The following is a 6,586-nucleotide window of genomic DNA, read 5'->3' as shown; positions in this document are numbered from 1 at the left end:
AATAATTGCCAATTGTCTCGGTTACTGTGCGGCATCTAACAATTCCATAACCTGTTTTTCTTTTTTAATTATTTTATTTTATTTATTCATTTTAGAGAGGAGAGAGAGAGAGAGAGAGAGAGAGAGAGAGAAGAGAGACAGGGGGGAGGAGCTGGAAGCATCAACTCCCATATGTGCCTTGACCAGGCAAGCCCAGGGTTTCGAACCAGCGACCTCAGCATTTCCAGGTTGACGCTTTATCCACTGCGCCACCACACATAACCTGTTTTTCATTTTTTTTTTTTTTTGTATTTTTTTCTGAAGCTGGAAATGGGGAGAGACAGTCAGACAGACTCCTGCATGCGTCCGACCGGGATCCATCCGGCACGCCCACCAGGGGGAGACGCTCTGCCCACCAGGGGGCGATGCTCTGCCCATCCAGGGCGTCGCTCTGTTGCGACCAGAGCCACTCTAGCGCCTGGGGCAGAGGTCAAGGAGCCATCCCCAGCACCCGGCCATCTTTGCTCCAATGGAGCCTTGGCTGCGGGAAGGGAAGAGAGAGACAGAGAGGAAGGAGAGGGGGAGGGGTGGAGAAGCAGATGGGCGCTTCTCCTGTGTGCCCTGGCCGGGAATCGAACCCGGGACTTCTACACGCCAGGCCGACGCTCTACCACTGAGCCAACCGGCCAGGGCCTGTTTTTCATTCTTTATGGGTTGCCCCAAGGAAGTTAAGAAGCCTCACTGCTTCCATAACATTCCAAAGTTGTGAGATACACCAAAAGGCCTAGCACCTATCAGTGTAAATATTGGCTATTTTATTTTTGGCTGATTGACAAGTTGAAGTTAGAGTTAGAGCAATTAATTCAGCCTGTTGGGCAAATCTTACTCAGGTAAATAAGAACCTTCACTTATGTCCATCATGGAAGTTATTGCATATCCAGCTCGGTGATGTCCCTTTTCATCTTTCAGATATGACCAAATTAAGTCAGCTTTATCAATAAGAGTTTCCTGTAAATCATTCCTAGGAACAAGAATGTTACCAGTAAGCAAAACACACTTGTAACATGTCTTCATCCTGCAAAGAAGGTAGCAAAGTAGCTGGGTTAAGATTGTTACATCCTTCTTCTTGCAGAAAACACCAAATAGTGGATAATGGTGCAGCGGGAAGGCCTGGAGTCCCCAGGGACCTCGGAATGAGAGGCCAGGGCAGCTTTGTTGGAGGATTTGGTAGTGACATCCAGGGAAAGGTCATGGCTGGGGGCAGACTGGGGCCAAGGCTGTGAAGTTCAGAGCAAGGCTGAATCCAAGGAATGGATCCCTGTCATCAAGCTGGGCTGCCTGACCAAGGACATGAAGATTAAGTCCCTGAAGGAGCTCTATATCTCTTCTCCCTGCCCATCAAGGAATTGGAGATCATTGACTTTTTCCTGGAGGCATCCTTCAGGGATAAGTTTTTGAAGATTACGCAGGTGCAAAAGCAGACCTGTGCTGGCCGGAGGACCAGGTTCAAGGCATTTATTGTCATTGGAGGCGGCAATGGACATGTAGGTGTTAAGTGCTCCAAGGAGGTAACCCCTGCTATCTATGAAGCCATGATCCTGGCCAAGTAGTCTCTGTGTAGAGGCTACTAGGGAAAAAGATCCACAAGCTTCACACTACGCCTTACAAGGTGGCCAGCCCCTATGGCTCTGTGCTGGTGCACCTCATCCCCACCCCAGGGACACGGACAGTCTCAGCTCCTGTGTCCATGAGGCCGTGCTGATGACTGGTATCAACAACTGCTACACCTCGGCCAGGGGCTGTACTGCCACCCTGGGCAGTTTCTCCAAGGCTGCCTTTGATGCCAACTCCAAGACCTACAATTACTTCACTCTGGCCTTTAGAATGAGACTATGTTCACCAAGCCTTCCTAGCAGGAATTCACTGACCACCTGTAAAGACCCACACCAGAGTTTCTGTGCAGAGGATCCAGGCTCCAGCTGTGGCCACAACATAATTTTATACAAGAAAAATAAAGTGAATTAAGCCTGTTAAAAAAACAAAACAAAACTGTTACATCAAAGTAAAATAATATTAGGTACAGAATGCAAGAATAGTTAGTTAGAAACTACTTGACTGACAGAAGTGTTGAGTGTATTGAAAGTTCAGTGTAGATTCAACAGAATGAGGAGCATAAATGGTTAAAGGAGAGCTCCTAACTATTTCATTGGTTTGTTTGCATAACATGGCTATAGCAGAGATGGCTGTTGTACAGGGTGGGGGCCCTTTAGCTGCTGAGTCTAATTGTTGACTATAATACCCTATAGGTCTATGATGAGTTCCATAACTGATAACACTGGGGAACAATTTTTTTTTTCATTTTGTTGCATGAGGTTTTAGAACAGTTTCTATATATTTCTGCACTGCTAATTCCAAATCTGAAATCCGTTTTTCTGGTGCATGCTGTAGTTTTTATGCAATTTTAATTTCTTTTTGTTACAGTAAATGGCATGCATTGGCTTTTAAATTGGAGTTAAAGGACAATGACTCTTGGATTGAACATAACCACAAGGCAATTAATGTTTTACAAACATTACTTTTACATAATTGTCGTTGTTTTTAAATGTAAAAAACTATTATCTGATAAAAACACCCTCTTATTTTGTTTTAAGATTGAATCATAGCTTCTTCGAGTAGGCATAAATGTAAGAATAGTCCTGACACCTTCTGTTATATATGTGGCTGTTACACACTTCAACGTCAAAGGTGCAATATTTCATCATTTGTGACATGTGCATATGTTGCCTATTTTCAAGTTCCCCTTGGTGATCAAGACAAGAATTGGGCTCCTCATATTGTGTGTCATAATTGTGAGGAAATGCTTCGTGACCGGACAAAAAGAAAATGCAAAGGAATGCCTTTTGCTATTCCCATAGTTTGGCGTGAACATAAGGACACAGCACTGACTGTTACTTCTGTCTGATCCATACAAAGGGCATCAGCAAGAAAAAACAGCATATGATCGCATATCCTAATATTCCTTCAGCAATACGACCTATCCCACACTCTGAGACATTCCCGGTTCCAGTTTTCAATGGTTTTATTTCTTCTAAGGGTGAAGAAAGTGAACATGGTGATCAAGTGTATTTTAATGAGATGCATGAGGAAATGGTTGTAGAATCTGAAGGGTCTTCTTCTGATGCCAGGCAGTCATTAAACCCTCAGCAGTTTAGCCAACCCGAATTGAATGACTTAGTAAGAATGACATAAAAATTTTCCTTGACTTTCTGAACTATGAGGAGCATAACTGGATCATTTGTGTGGATCTTAAAATAGTAAATTTTCACTAGGACAACAGAGAGGTTTCACAAAGTATCCTTGCTTTCTGTGTTTGTGGGACAGCTGAGCTCAGGAGAAACACTGGACACAGAAGGAGTGGCTGAAACGTGAAGCTCTGGAAGTAGGGATGCAAAATATTGTGAATGAACCTGTAGTTAATCGAGACAAGATCATTTTTACCCCACTTCACATCAAACAGCTTAATGAAGCAGTTTTTTCAGGCTTTGAATAGAGAAAGTGAATGCTTTCAACATATTATTTCTGCTTTTCCTGCCTTGTTTTTTGAGAAGATAAAAGCAGGTATATTCGATGGACCTCAAATTCAAACCCTCATATGTGACGAATAATTTGCCAGGAAGATGAATAAGAAGGAGAAAGCAGCATGGCACTCTTTTGTGGCAGTTACAAAGAACTTCCTTGGCAACAAAAAAGCAGAGAACTATGAACTTCTGGTTCAAAGGATGCTGTGGGCTTTCGGCAACATTGGATGTAACATGAGCGTTAAGATTCTCTTCCTGAACAGTCACCTTGATAAGTTTCCTGAAAATCTTGGAGTTGTTAGTGATGAGCAGACTACTGCTGGAGCATCAAACAAGATTGTCCTCAACAAGTACACAAACACAAGAGCTACAAACGCAAATTTTTGCCTAAATAGAATTTAAGTAAGTTTTGCACAAATTTTATGATTAAAATAAGTGTGTGGTTGTTTTTTGTTGTTGTTGTGTGTATTTTTCTGAAGCTGGAAACGGGGGAGACAGTCAGACAGACTCCCTCATGCACCCGACCGGGATCCACCCGGCACGCCCACCAGGGGACGATGCTCTGCTCACCAGAGGGCGATGCTCTGCCCCTCCAGGGCATCGCTCTGTTGCGACCAGAGCCACTCTAGCGCCTGGGGCAGAGGCCAAGGAGCCATCCCCAGCGCCTGGGCCATCTTTGTTCCAATGGAGCCTCGCTACGGGAGGGGAAGAGAGAGACAGAGAGGAAGGAGAGGGGGAAGGGTGGAGAGGCAGATGGGCACCTCTCCTGTGTGCCCTGGCCAGGAATCGAACCTGGGACCTCTGCATGCCAGGCCAACGCTCTACCACTGAGCCAACCGGCCAGGGCCAAAATAAGTGTTTTAACATTATGTTCTATTTTGAAGTTGTAGACAAATTCTGATGCAATCATATCTTTTGGTGTATTAGTGTATTTACTGCATTATAGAAATTATTATATTTTCACAAAGATGCCCAAGACATTCTACTTCATTATGTTAAACTAAATGTTGAAAATTTTACAAGATGAAAACCTAAAATCTTTAATTACAAAAAAACCCCTGTAGCTTACAGTGAAAAACTAATGTTAGATTTGAGATCAGCACACTCGAATTAGGTATGACAAGTGTTTTTGTGGAGGCAACAAAAATTTTGTTCCCCAGTGAGTATGTAGACTGGAATCACAGGATGTCTGAGAATAACTGTTTTATATATAGCTCTGAGATTCTGTACAAATCTTTATCCTTTTCTATTTTTTTTTTTTCAGGGGCCAAGAGAGAGTCAGAGAGAGGGATAGATAGGGATAGACAGACAGGAATGAAGAGAGATGAGAAGCATTAATCATCATTTTCTTGTTGCGACACCTTAGTTGTTCATTGATTGCTTTCTCATATGTGCCTTGACCTTGGGACTTCAGCAGACCGAGTAACCCCTTGCTCAAGCCAGCGACCTTGGGTCCAAGCTGATGAGCTTTTTTTTTGCTCAAGCCAGATGAGCCCACACTCAAGCTGGCGACCTCTGGGTCTTGAACCTGGGTCTTTCGCATCCCAGTCCGATGCTCTATCCACTGCACCACCACCTGGTCAGGCTTTATCCTTTTCCATTAAGTTTTTATACAGAAAATATAGGAGCCTGACCAGGCGGTGGCGCAGTGGATAGAGCATCGGACTGGGATGCGGAAGACCCAGGTTTGAGACCCTGAGCTCACCAGCTTGAGCGCAGGCTCATCTGGTTTGAGCAAAAGCCCACCAGCATGAACCCAAGGTTGCTGACTCGAGCAAGGGGTTACTCAGTCTGCTGAAGGCCCACAGTCAAGGCACACATGAGAAAGCAATCAATGAACAACTAAGATGTTGCAACGCGCAATGAAAAATTAATGATTGATGCTTCTCATCTCTCTCCATTCCTGTCTATCTGTCCTTGTCTATCCCTCTCTCTGACTCACTCTCTGTCTCTGTAAAAAATAAATTAAAAAAATTAAAAAATAAAAATATAGGAGAATTACAGGGGCTCATGCATGGACTTATCAACTCCTTTTAAAGTAACCTTGCAAAATGGGCTTAATTCCAGGTAGTGCATCAGGTTTTAAAGGATATTGGCAAATATTAGGTAGAGGCAAAGTATTGTCAGTAGTTATTTTACTAGGAGTGACTGACTTAGACTTACCAATATCTGTACTGGATAAGGCCCAAAGTTGCATTGGAACATTTTAGAACAAACATTAGTCAGTCTCAAGATTAGTTTCTTTTTGTGGAGTTTCCTTTAGAATTATTTTTTTTCCATTGGTTCAGTATCTGATTTATTTAGTTCTAAATACATTTCACCCTTCTGGGAAAATAATATGTGGGCATCATTGGTTTTAAGAAAGTCTTTTCCTATCAGGTAAGTTGGGAAAGATTTAACTAGCAAAAATGTTGCCCCATAAATTTCTTAGTTAAAAGATAACAGGTTGATTAGATATTGGCTGTTCAGATATTCATACCATTTGCACAGATGCTTTACTCCAAGGGAGAGAGCAACTTAGTTGAATAGGGTTAAGACTAGATAAGTAGTCCCAGTATCTATAAGAGCCTTAGTAATTTCCCCTTCTATGATACTTTCAATTTCTCCTAAAACACGTACTAGTAAGGAGAAGGGGAAGTGCCCTCTCGTAGACCTCGGAACAGGTCTATGTTGCTTCTGTTTCATTTCTTTTTCTAAATCCCATTTGTTTTCTACAATCCTTCTTAAGGTGACTTGACTTTTTTTTTTTTTTTTGTGTTTTTCTGAAGCTGGAAACGGGGAGGCAGTAAGACAGACTCCCGCATGCGCCCGACGGGATCCACCCGGCACGCCCACCAGGGGGCGTCGCTCTGTCGCAACCAGAGCCACTCTAGCGCCTGGGGCAGAGGCCAAGGAGCCACCCCCAGCGCCCGGGCCATCTTTGCTCCAATGGAGCTTCGGCTGAGGGAGGGGAAGAGAGAGACAGAGAGGAAGGAGAGGGGGAGAGGTGGAGAAGCAGATGGGCGCCTCTCCTATGTTCCCTGGCCGGG

This window comes from Saccopteryx bilineata, chromosome 5 (assembly GCF_036850765.1).
Source record: "Saccopteryx bilineata isolate mSacBil1 chromosome 5, mSacBil1_pri_phased_curated, whole genome shotgun sequence".
NCBI lineage: Eukaryota > Metazoa > Chordata > Mammalia > Chiroptera > Emballonuridae > Saccopteryx > Saccopteryx bilineata.
This window is presented reverse-complemented; position numbering follows the sequence as displayed.